Here is a 13,818-nt window from a genome sequence, read left to right as displayed (position 1 = left end):
TGGAAAGTGGGATTATGCTGGATAGCTTTTTTTTGGCCAGTACAGATGCGATGGATCGAATGGCCTCCTTCTGTGCCGTAAATTTCTATGATTCTATGAATCTATGATTCTATGAATAGAGTCCAAAAGCAAGGAAGTTATACTAAACCTTTATAAAACATTGGTTAGGCCTCAGCTGGAGTATTGTATTTAATTCTAGGCATCACACTTTAGGAAGTATGTCAAGGCCTTGGAGAGGGTGCAGAGGCGATTTACTAGAATGGTACCAGGGATGAGGGACATTAGTTACATCGAGAGACTGGAGAAGCTGGGGTTGTTCTCCTTAGAGCAGAGAAGGTTAAGAGGAGATTTGACAGAGGTGTTCAAAATCATGAATGGTTTTGATAGAGTAAATACAGAGAAACTGTTTCCGATAGCAGAAGGGTCAGTAACCAGAGGACACAGATTTAAGGTATTTGGCAAAAGAACCAGAGGCTACATGAGGAAACATTATTTACACAGCAATTTGTTGTCATCTGGAATGCACTGCCTGAAGGAGTGATGGAAACATAGAAACATAGAAAAGTAGGAGCAGGAGTAGGCCATTCGGCCCTTTGAGCCTGCTCCGCCATTCAATATGATCATGGCTGATCCTCTATCTCAATACCATATTCCCACTCTCTCCCCATACCCCTTGATGCCTTTTGTGTCTAGAAATCTATCTATCTCCTTCTTAAATATATTCAGTAACTTGGCCTCCACAGCCTTCTGTGGTAGAGAATTCCATAGGTTCACCACCCTCTGAGTGAAGAAATTTCTCCTCATCTCAGTCCTAAATTTCCTACCCTGTATCCTGAGACTGTGCCCCCTTCGTTCTAGGCCCCCCAGCCAGGGAAACATCCTCCCTGCATCCAGTCTGTCTAGCCCTGTCAGAATTTTAAATGTTTCAATGAGATCCCCTCTCATTCTTCTAAACTCTAGTGAATACAGGCCTAGTCGACCCAATCTCCCCTTATACGACAGCCCTGCCATCCCAGAAATCAGTCTGGTGACCCTTCGCTGCACTCCCTCTACGGCAAGTATATCCTTTCTTAGGTAAGGAGGCCAAAACTGCACACAGTACTCCAGGTGTGGTCTCACCAAGGCCCTGTACAACTGTAGTAAGACATCTTTGCTCCTATACTCAAGAAGGAGTTGGATATATTTCTTAAGGCTAAAGGGATCAAGGGATATGGGGAGAAGGCAGGGACAGGGTACTGAATTTGGATGATCAGCCATGATCTCATTGAATGGCGGAGCAGGCTCGAGGGGCTGAATGGCCTACTCCTGCTCCTATCTTCTATGTTTCTATGTAAATCCTCTTGCAATGAAGGCCAACATACCATTTGCCTTCCTAACTGCTTGCTGCACCCGCATGTTTGCTTTCAGTGGCTGGTGTACAAGAACACCCAGGTCCCTTTGTACATCAGCATTTCCCAATCTATCACCATTTAAATAATACTCTGCCTTTCTGTTCTTCCTACCGAAGTGGATAACTTCACATTTATCCACGTTATACTGCATCTGCCATGTATTTGCCCACTCACTCAACTTGTCTAAGTCGCCTTGAAGCCTCTTTGCATCCTCCTCACAACTCACAATCCCACCTAGTTTCGTGTCGTCAGCAAACTTGGAAATATTACATTTGGTTTCCTCATCCAAATCATTGATATATAATGGCCCAGAAATTCGGGTCGGGGGCTTCCCGCAGGTGCAAGCCCCCAACCTGCACTTACCTTGCGCGCCGGCAGTTGAGCTGTAGGGCCCTGTGGAATTCTGCTCCGGGGCCTGGCCCAGCTGCCGGCGCACTGTGCTTGCGTGTCCCAGGGGCGTAGTTAGTGCGATGCATCCCCTGGGATCACGTGAGCCATGGGCAGCCAATCGAAGGAGGGAAAAGCCCAATCATAAGATTGACAGGTGGACCTGTGAAAACTTATGAATACTACGGGCCCCAAAATAGCAGTAACCTTCAAATAAGTTTTTAAAAAACATCACACTTTTTAAATAAACTATAAATTACATTAAATAACTATTTTAAACAATAATTTAAATTTTTGAAAAAAATAATTTTATAAAGAAACGGGGCTAAAAATAAACTTACCTTGCTTTAAAGTATTTAAAAATAATAAACCTGTGGAAAAAATGTTTTAATTTTAATTAATTGACCACTTACCTTGTAAAAAGCAGGCCTTACGCCTGCTTTTTAAATGTGTAAATCCTGCAGGCTTACCCTCCCGGCAAAACCTGCAAAAAAACCCTAAGTTCGATGCGCACGCGCAGCCTCTTCTGCGCGCGCATTCGACTTCTGAACCCCTTCGTTCAGAGGATCGGAAGTGCCGGTTTCCCGCGCATGCGCAGTGCATGCAGGAAACCGGCATTTCCATTCGGCCTATGGGTAAGTACCCCATGCGTACTCACCCGGGGAGAGCTGAATTTCTGGGCCATTGTGAATAGCTGGGGCCCAAGCTGCCACCCTCCCTATATTGTGAATAGCGGTACCCCACTAGTCATCGCCTGCCACCCCGAGAAAGACCCATTTATTCCTACTCTCTGTTTCCTGTCTGCTAACCAATTTTCAATCCATACCAGTATATTACCCCCAATCCCATGTGTTTTAATTTTGCCCACTAATCTCTTATGTGGGACTTTATCAAAGGCCTTCTGAAAATCCAAATACACCACATCCACTGGTTCTCCCTTATCTATTCTACCAGTTGCATCCTCAAAAAACTCCAGTAGGTTTGTCAAACATGATTTCCCTTTCATAAATCCATGTTGACTTTGTCTAATCCCATTGATATTTTCTAAGTGTCCTGTTATCACATCCTTTATAATAGAGTCTAGCATTTTCCCTACTACTGATGTTAGGCTAACCAGTCTGTAGTTCCTGGTTTTCTCTCTCCCTCCTTTTTTAAATAGTGGGGTTACATTTGCCACCCTCCAATCTGCAGGAACTGTTCCATAATCTATAGCATTTTGGAAGCAGATTCAATAGTAACTTTCAACTGAGAATTGGATAAATACTTGAAGGGAAGAAATGTACAGGGCTACGGGGAAGGAGCAGGAGAGTGAGGTTAATTGTATAGCTCTACCAAAGAGTTGCACAGGCACGATGGGCTGAATGGCCTCCCTCTGTGCTTTATCATTCTATGATTCTAAGCCCAGGAAGCAGAGGATCCAACAGACATGATGGAGATAAAACTTAATCTTAATCACAATGGTAGAATAAACTGTAAGATAACAGTCAGAAAAAAGTAAGTCTTAAAAGTCAGTTTTATCTTTAGCAGAGCTAGCAACTGTTGAGTTTACCTATTAGAACATAAGAACATAAGACATAGGAGCAGGAGTAGGTCATTTGGCCCCTCAAGCCTGCTCCACCATTCAATAAGATCATGGCTGATCTGATTTTGGCCTCAACTCCACTTCCCTGCCCACTCCCCATAACCCTTGACTCCCTTATCATTCAAAAATCTGTCTATCTCCAGCTTAAATATATTCAATGACCCAGCCTCCCCAGCTCTCTGGGGAAGAGAATTTCAAAGATTCATGACCCTCTGAGAGAAGAAATTCCTCCTCATTTCCGATTTAAAAGGGTGCCCCCTTATTCTGAAATTATGCCCCCTAGTTCTAGATTCCCCCACAAGGGGAAACATCCTCTCTGCATCTACCCTGTCAAGCCCCTTCAGAATCTTATATGTTTCAATTAGATCCCCTGCCATTCTTCTAAACTCCAACGAGTATAGGCCCAACATGCTCAACCTTTCTTCGTAAGATAACCCCTTCATGTCCGGAATCAACCTCGTGAACCTTCTCTGATCTGCCTCCAATGCAAGTATATCCTTCCTTAAATAAGGAGACCAAAACTGTACACAGTACTCCAGGTGTGGTCTCACCAACGCCCTGTACAGTTGTAACAGGAATTCCCTACTTTTATACTCCATTCCCTTTGTAATAAAGGCCAACATTCCATTTGCCATCCTAATTACTTGCTGTACCTGCATGCTAACTTTTTGTGATTCATGTACAAAGACCCCCAGATCCCTCTGTACTTCAGCATTTTGTAATCTCGCCCCATTTAAATAATAATTTGTTTTTCATTTTTCCTACCAAAGTGGATAACCTCACATTTTCCCACATTAAACTCCATCCATTCTACATTCATCTTTAATACCGGCAGGAAAATCATCCTACCTCACAATGTTAGTAATGGGGGAATATAGCTGGCACATGTATCACTGAGAGGAGTACTTTGGCCTATTTCATAAATTCCTATTAACTAAAATTTTGTCATCTTTTATTTATTTATTTTGCCAACTCTGTTGCCCTCAAAGGTTTAAATGTACAATAATCTGAGGGAATAAGGTTACAAATTATCCCAGAGGCATCCCGTGAAGCGGGAAGAGGCTTGGAATAGAGTAAATAATGGGTTTGCAGTTCATTTTGGACCTTCAATTGAGTCTAACTTAAACAGGTGGGCTTGGCTGCAAATAGTGAATTTAGAAATCAGGATTAGCTCAATCTAGGCTAGGAAAGGAGCGAGGGTAATTTTTTTGGTGCCTATAGATGAGCTGAGGACTGTGGCTGGCTAAGAGTCATGAGGAATAGTGTTTGAGGTGAATAGGGAGATGGAAAAATAGCAAAGGGATCAATTAAGGGAAATATAGTGTTGTAGGATAACTTTAACTGTTATATAAGGAACAAGGTCAAAAATAACAATACAGAGGTGCAGAACTTTTTAGGAGAGCAAGCTTTCCAGCTTAGGCCTCCGGGGTTGATTGAATGGAATACAGCACTGGAACATTAAATAGTAAGAGAGATTTAGAAAGAAAATATATCCCTGTGGAATATGCAGAGAAACCTATTGAGACTCAGTCCAAAATGGCTGGAGGTAAGAATTTGTCTAAAAGCTAAACAGAAATATCCAAAAAAGTCGAAGGTACAAAAAGTCACAAGGTCTAATAGGCAAACAAAAGTCTGCTAAGGTTAACATCACAAGAGGGCAATAGAAAGGTGGACTGCAGAAAAAGCATGAGGGATCCAAATATATATTTTTAGCTATGTTCAAATTGGTAGACAGTTAAAAGATGTGACAAGTCCTTCTTAAGGATATGCTGAGGAGATAGTTTAAAGAGCATGAAATGATTGATGTGTTAAGCAGATCCTTCACAAGTAAAGGCTATCGTTAATCATTTTGGCTCCGAAATCTATAACACAAGTTGACATAAATAAAGCATATGATACGGAGAAAGTAATATAAGTGATATTGTGGCAAAAATTCACTTTCAATTGAGGTTGAAACATACTTGTAAAAGCCATACTTGTAGTAAATGATACAAACAAACTAAAAAAATGTTTTATGTGTCAATGTGAAAGACAATGGCCCGGAATTTATGGGGTCTATGATGGCGTACGCACAGTGTACGCCGTCGTAAGTGCTGTGAATGGCCCCGCAAGTTCTGGGATTCCACATGTAATGCGCATGCGCGAAAACCCGGAACTTGCAATCTGTCAAGTTTCTTCTGGACAGATCATCTGCACCTGCTGTAAATTCACTTTTGTTGGCGCAGATTTGGGCTATTTGCCTAACTGCTGCCCAGCGAATACCCATGAAACCCTTACGCCTGGCAAAAGCAGGCCCAAGGCCTTCTTTTACCAATGTAAGGGTTAAAATAAATGTTAAAATAATTTTTTTAAATGATTTAACCATTCACTTACATTTAAAATTAGTTTAGGTAAATTTTGTTCCATTTAAAAATGTTGAAATTTATTTTTCAAAAAATTAAATTTTTATTTTAAATGTCTAATTAAAGGGTATTTTAATTAATTTTGAACCTGTGATCATTTATTTTTGTTTAAGTCGTGTGAAATTTTATTTAGTAGGTGATTTCTATTATGCTTATGGTGAGTCCGTACGCAAATGGAATCCCCATAAGCAAAATAAGAATCCCCCTTTGTGATTGGTTGGCTGGCCCACATGATCACAGGGATGCTTGCGAACCGCCTGCGCCCCTGGGAACAGTCCGAAGCTTTGGAGACACAAGGTAAGTATATAGTTTTCTTTCGGTTCGAAGGCGTTCGAGGGTGACAAGCCTCCAACAGCAATTTGCAAGCCAATAAAGTGGTCAATCCCTTTATCAGGTTATAGCCGAGATGTATAATGTCAGATATACATTAATGCCTGGCTTCATTAACTACACCCTCACATTTATCTCTCTGCTTCCGGGAACTTCTTCCCCTCTATATAGTTTCCATAATTTTTCTTTTTTCATGATATTTTAAACTTGTTCTCTTCATGATTATGCAGCTTCTTAGCTTCTTGGAGAGCTACATTTGGAAGTATTATCTCCTAAAGTTTGATGGTAGAGGTAGAATTACTCATTACCTATGACAAATACTTATTTACATATAAATTACAGAATCCATGAGATTTCACCATTAACTTCATGCTTTATTATTGAGCATGATGGAGTTTATCCAGCAGGCAGCAGAGCCCTATAGACCAGAAGGTCCCAGGTTCAGCTCGCACCCTGTTTTCAGTTAGTTGATCTTGGCCAGGCCAAAGCTAGAGCCATTACAATTGCCCTTCGCACCCTTGGGCTAAGGAGGGGGAAACTGGCCAGGATTCCAACCTCCAATCACTATCCAGTGACTCTGGATGGTAACGTACATAAGTGAAAGTCGGGTGAGGACAAGATTGGGCTAGACCGCGATGTTTCCTGTGGTCAGACAGTCTGCTTGACATGCGCTGTCCAGACTGACCTATATAATTGTCTCCAGAGCAACCGGGGGTGAACTGTGCCTAAGTAACTGCCCGTCAGTCAGGTCTTAACACCTTCAGTACAGGACAAGAGACAAGGAAAAAAAATAAGAGATATTCCAGCATGGAGAAAGAGATAAATTACAGAGAAGAAAATAATCATTGCATCATTATAGACATAGAGGGCTGGATTTTCATTCAGGAGCGGGATGGGGTTGTGTAATCAGCATTTTGTGATATCCACCCGAATCTAAATGGATGTGGGAGAATGATGCAATTTTAACTTAATTGTCCAATTGAGTTCCAACGTGTGGCAACCCTTGGCAAATTAGTTTTTCCAGTCTGAAAGTCGCCTCCGATTATGTCATCATTGCTGCTGCATTTAAGGTCTACAGCAAGCCTTGTTTCTTCAGCAGACTGCCAACCTTTTGGCCTTTGGTGTGAGAGGGACCTGGAGGCACCATGAGCAGTGGGAGAGCTAAGTCTGCTCCCAGATTCGATGATGTGGCCCTGCAGGCATTAGTTGATGGAGCTAGAGCACATAAGGAGGTGCTCTTCCCTTCTACAGGGAGGAAGAAGCCTCCCTAGCAGATCAAGGCCATGTGGATACAGGTGGCAGAGGAGGTCAACTCCTTAGCAGTGACCCGCAGAACCTGGATACAGTGTAGGAAGAGATTTCATGACCTTCAGTGCGCTGGAAAAGTGAGTATGATTTTCCCATCACCCTCAATCTGATCCCCATTGCCTTTCCTCGCCAGCACTCAGCTTTAGCAATCTCTTCCTCCACATCCCACTTGACACTGACATGCATGCACCCTTACCCATTCCCTTTCTCTCTATGGTCACATTCACCTAACTATTTGACTATGCAGCCCTCACACTCCCTATCACTGTGATGCTATGCAAACAACTGACAACACACAGAGAGGGCCCTTGGTCTTGCCACCTCACTCCATCTTTGTCTCCTTCTAAGTATCTATGCTATGGAATCTTTACTCTCACTCTTTCATTCTCACTCAACCTCCACTTGTCTCCCTCATTGCAGGAAAATAGAGCTCACAATAAAAGAGAAAGAGCGAGGACAGGAGGAGGGACACCCTCACAAGCCCACCTCACCCGCTGGGAGGAGGCGGTCCTGGAAATCATTGGAGTTGAGGAAGATGCGCAAGTGGGAGATGGACAGACGGGTGCAACACAGCAAGCTGGTGACAGCATAGTTTACCATCTCTCTCATTGACATTGCATGAGTCGCTGATAATGATTCTGAAGCTCTAACAGATGGACTTATGAGCATCTGCAATATGCAATGTGCATGTAATCTTGGCATCACATCTCTGACTCTTTCCTTTATTCCCCCACAGGACCATCACAAGCACCCGTCCCCACTAGCCAGGACGAACAGCCTGAGCAGCCAGACTCCTCAGAGGAAGCTGCAATGTCTGAGGGTGCAGCGTCAGCAGAATTCAGCGCACCCAGCACCAGCGCAGACACTCACACCTCGGTGGGACCTTCGGGACATAGAATAGTGTTGTCACCTGGTGTATCACAGCTCACAAGTGAGCATCAGCAGATTGTGCAGACAGGGACAGCAGTGGAGAGTCCTAGTGGGAGGGTGCAGGACTCTGCCAGCTCGGCTCAGCTGCATGTCGACCCTCTGCCTCTGGGTCCATCCGTAAGATCAGCGGTGTTGGAACTCCAGGAACAGATGCAGGAGTCTCTGGCAGGTTTTGTCTCCAGGGTCGCTGCGAGTGTGGAGCGAATGGAGGAGTCCATAGCGAACATGAGCAGAGCCTTTGTGGAGTCATTGGTGCATGAACGCATCACCACGGAAAGGATGGCAACCTCCATGCAAATGATGGCAACCTCTGTCGAAAGGTTGGCTACAGTAGACGAGAGGATGGCTGCGGCCATGGAGGAGATAAGTCGCCAGAGTGCAGAAAACATGGTGAGTGTTCAGAATAGAATGACATCTCTGGAGGAGCGATGGTCATTTATTGAACAGAGAAACCAGACCTTCATGGAAGTCCTTCTGAGCAGGACTGCCAGTGCAGATACTGGTCCCCATGACCCCCCTGATGTGCAGCAAGGTGCTCTCAAGCCACTTGCAGGTGCTGAGGGATGTTGGTGGCAGACATCAAGGAAGTGGGAGCTCCTCTCCAAGCACTCACACTTCCATGCCACTGCAGAGCCCTCGGTCAGAGCAACACCAGAGTCCACACCCAACTGAGATCGGCGTCTCAACCCCTGCACAGCCGCAGGAGCAGCAGACTGTTGATGAGCCCTCACAAGCTCGCAACCCAAGAGGACGCCCGCCAAAGGTGTCAAGACAGGAGCAGCAGGAAAGTGAACAAGGGGCCTCCACATCTGCTGAAGCCACAGGGGAAGCACCACGTATGAGCATGTGTAAGAGAAAGATATTGCACAAATAGTCACAAGGGTAGTCACTTGGGTGAAATTTGATGTATTGTTAGAAAAAGCCATCAGATTAATAATGTTAATAAAAAATCTGATGGCTACTGCTGTAGTTGTGGTGTGTGTCATTTCGTGAATGGGACTTTCACATTGAGGGCTTAGGATTACTTGCAATTGTCAGTATGCTGGTCAAATAGCTAGGAATCCACAGGGTCTTGGCCATTGTCGAAGCTCAGGTCAGAAGCTGCGAGGCAAAAGTGCTTGATTGGCTAGGCTAAGCAAATCTGGCCAAGACGAGTGCATTCTTTGCATCCCGGGCAGCAATGTTCTCGCGTAATGCTGCCACTGGTTGATGGGCCTCTGCAGGATGTTCGTTTTCACTTTCCTCCTCCTCCTCCACCTCCTCCTCCTCCTCATCATCTGAGGAGGATATGTGAGGAGCCACTTGGTCCTCAGGAATCTGCAAGCCACGATGCTGTGCCATGTTGTGAAGTGCACAGCAAACCACAACGATTCTGGAGACCCTGGCTGCTGAGTACTGCAGGGCTCCACCGGATCTATCCAGTTATCTGAAGCACATCTTCAGCAAACCGATGGTTTGCTCAATTATGGCTCTGGTGGACATGTGGCTCGAGTTGTAGCTCTCCTCTGCTTCATTGGATAGGCTCCTCAACGGCGTCATTAGCCACGTCTTCAGGGGATAGCCCTTGTCTCCAAGTAGCCATCCGTTAAGTTGGTCTGGCGGACTGAATAGCGGAGGTACACTAGACTGGCGCAGTATGAAGGAGTCATGGCAACTGCCAGGGTACTTGGCACAAACATGCAAAATTTCCTTCTTGTGGTCACACACCAGCTGAACGTTGAGGGAGTGGAAGCCCTTGCAGTTGACAAAAATACCTGGATTGCGATGGGGTGCCTTAAGGGCCACATGTGTGCAGTCAACGATGCCCTGCACCCTTGGAAAGTCTGCCAGATCAGCTTATCCAACCGCTCGTGCCGTGACACTAGCTTGATCCTTGGTGAAATGGATGTGATTGTGCGCGATGGCAAAGAGGGCATCGGTTACCTGCATGATGCAAGTGTGTGCGGCCGCCTGGGAGATGCTGCTGATGTCTGCTGCTGATCCCTGGAATGAGTCTGAGGCAAAAAAGTTGAGTGCGGTGGTGACTTTGACGGCCACTGGTAAGGGTTGTCCACCTGGTCCTCTGGGCTCCAGGTCTTGTTGCAGCATTGTGCAGATGTCACTCACTACCTCTCGCGAAAGTCGGAGCTGCCTTTGGCACTGCTGCTCACTCATGTTGAGGCAGCTGACCCTGTGTCTGTAGACCCTGTTTGGGGGGTATCTCCTGCGCCGACAGGCTTCCATGCGCTGGCCCCTTCTGGCCTGTGCAACTTCAGGTGGGTGAGCAGCAGCCTGTCGCTCCTGCTGCTGCTGTTGGTGCTGCTGTTGTTCCTGGTTCTGGTGGTGCCGCAGCTGGTGCTTGAGCTCATCTAATGCCCAGAAGGGAAGGAAATAAATGGCTCCCACGCTTCTGGTATATGCCTCAGTTGAGGAAGCACTCAGTGAAGGTGGCAAGAGGGGTTTCCCAGGAGGTCATACTGGAGATGGGTTTCAGGCGCCAAACTTCCACAGCTGTGGTTATGCCTTCTAAAAGTTCCCCCAGACCTGAGACAACAAAGTCCTGCCACCTGCAAATGATGGCTGATCAAATCTCCTCTTTAATGGTTGACCTGCAGCTGATAGTCAGCAATCCAATTGTGCTCCCGCCAGGTTTCAGACCAGGCATGTTTCACGTGGGAAAAGGGTTTAAATCGCAAAGGCCTTTCAAAATGGGATTAAAGAGGCAATTTAGTGCTTGTTAAGGGCCTTAATGGCCCGGCCTATCCCGCCTCTTGGAGGCGGGACGGAGACGGGACCATTAGACACAAATGAATTAAAATTGCTCGGAGGCGGGATGGAGGCGGGGTTGGTCCCGCCCGCCAGTTTTTGCGATTTTAACCACCCACACACCTCCAATCCAGTCTCCACGGCTCAGTGAAAATCCTGCCCATAAACTGAACCACAGACTCGAGTAATCTTTGTGAGACTAAGCTGTATGTCTGTGCTCAAATCCAGAAAACTGGAATATTCTTCTACTTGTATCCAACACAGTCAAAAAAAAGTTCCTAATTCAGTTATTATGAGGCACCAGTGAAGTATCATGTATCCTTTTGTCCAAACAATACACTTTACTTCAGTGTCAGGCATGTGCCCTTACACATGGTGTAATGGTAGTGTAGTGGTAATGTCACTAGGCTAATAATCCAGAGTCCTAGGCTAATAATCCAGTAGTCCTAGACTAATAATCTAGAGAGACGTGAGTTCAAATCTCACCACGGCAGCTGGGGAATTTAAATTCAGTTAATTAAATAAATCTATAATTTAAAAAAAATAGCTGCTATCAGTAATGGTAACCATGAAACTATCAGATTGTCATAAAAACCCATCTGGTTCACTAATGTCCTTTAGGGAAGGAAATCTGCCGTCTTTACCTGGTTTGGCCTATATGTAATTCCAGACCCACAGCAATGTCGGGGCCCATAGCCTTTGCTGTATCCAGTGTGCTCAGCCATTTCTTGATATCACATGGAGAGAATCGAATTGGCTGCCCTCTGAAATGGCCTAGCAAGCCACTGCTATGGAACATAAAAAAATATGAAACCTGGCATCGACCTCGGTTACAGACATGGCAATGGCACACCCAGCCCAGTCAATCACTGCAAAGTTCTCCTCACCAACATCTGGGGACTTGTGCCAAAATTGGGAGAGCTGTCCCACAGACTAGTCAAGCAACAGCCTGACATAGTTAAACTCACAGAATCATACCTTTCAGTCAATGTCCCAAACTCCTCCATCACCATCCCAGGGGTGGTGGCACAGTGGTATACGGTCGGAAGGGAGTGGCCCTGGGAGTCCTCAACATTGACTCCGGACCCCATGAAGTCTCATGGCTTCAGGCCAAGCATGGGCAAGGAAACCACTTGCTGATTACCACCTACCGCCCTCCCTCAGCAGATGAATCAGTACTCCGCCATGTTGAACACCACTTGGAAGAAGCACTGAGAGAGTAGCAAGGGCACAGAATGTACTGTGGTGGGGGACTTCAATGTCATACCAAGAGTGGCTCGGTAGCACCAATGCTGGCCTAGTCATGGAGTTATACAGCACAGAAAGAGGCCCTTCGGCCCATCGTGTCCACGCCGGCCATCAAGCCCTGTCTATTCTAATCACATTTTCCAGCACTTGGTCCGTAGCCTTGTATGCTATGGCATTTCAAGTGCTCATCTAAATGCTTCTTGAATGATTGTGAGGGTTCCTGCCTCTACCACCCTTTCAGGCAGTGAGGTCCAGATTCCAACCACCCTCTGGGTGAAAAAGTTTTTCCTCTAAACTTCCTGCCCCTTACCTTGAAACTATGCCCCCTGGTTATTGACCCCTCTACTAAGGGGAAAAGTTCCTTTCTATCTACCCTATCTATGCCCCTCATCATTTTGTACACCTCAATCAGGTCCCCCCTCAGCCTTCTCTGCTCTAAGGAAAACAACCCCAGCCTGTCCAGTCTCTCTTCATAGCTGAAGCGCTCCAGCCCAGGTAACATCCTGGTGAATCTCCTCTGCACCCTCTCCAATGCAATCACATCCCTCCTATAGTGTGGCAACCAGAACTGCACACAGTATTCCAGCTGTGGCCTAACTAGCATTTTGTACAGCTCCATCATAACCTCTCTGTATCAGCGGACGAAATCTCGGCAGGAATCGCGGAGCGGTGGCAGTACAAAAGGCTCCAAGAAACCAGGTAGGCCTCAGAGCATCAGCGGGTGAAATCTCGGCGGGAATCGTGGAGCGGCGGCAGTACAAAAGGCTCCAAGAGACCAGGTAGGCCTCAGAGCATCAGCGGGCGAAATCTCAGTGGGAATCATGGAGCGGCGGCAGTACAAAAGGCTCCAGAGACCAGTTAGGCCTCAGAGCGTCAGCGGGCGAAATCTCAGCGGGAATCGCGGAGCGGCGGCAGTACAAAAGGCTCCAAGAGACCAGGTAGGCCTCAGAGCGTCAGCGGGCGAAACCTCGGCGGGAATCGCGGAGCAGCGGCAATACAAAAGGCTCCAGAGACCAGGTAGGCCTCAGAGCGTCAGCGGGCAAAATCTCAGTGGAAATCGTGGAGCAGCGGCAGTACAAAAGGCTCCAGAGACCAGGTAGGCCTCAAAGCGTCAGCGGGCAAAATCTCGGCGGGAATCGCAGAGCGGCGGCAGTACAAAAGGCTCCAGAGACCAGGTAGGTCTCAGAGCGTCAGCGGGTGAAAAATCGGCGGCAATCGCAGAGCGGCGGCAGTACAAAAGGCTCCAAGAGACCAGGTAGGCCTCAGAGCATCAGCGGGCGAAACCTCGGCGGGAATCGCGGAGCGGCGGCAATACAAAAGTCTCCAAGAGTCCAGGTAGGTTTACCAATCTCCGACCTCAGAGGGAAAGAAGTAAAAAGTAATCGAAGTGTGACGTCACCAGAAAGCAGGTAAGTGATTGGTTGGTGAGTATTTCTCTCTTTATAAACTTTAACTCTGTGGTTTATAGTTTCTAAAGTCTCTGTAGTGCAGCGGG

This window comes from Somniosus microcephalus, chromosome 4, assembly GCF_052327205.1.
Source record: "Somniosus microcephalus isolate GS21.2 chromosome 4, FLI_Smic_1.0, whole genome shotgun sequence".
Lineage (NCBI taxonomy): Eukaryota > Metazoa > Chordata > Chondrichthyes > Squaliformes > Somniosidae > Somniosus > Somniosus microcephalus.
This window is presented reverse-complemented; position numbering follows the sequence as displayed.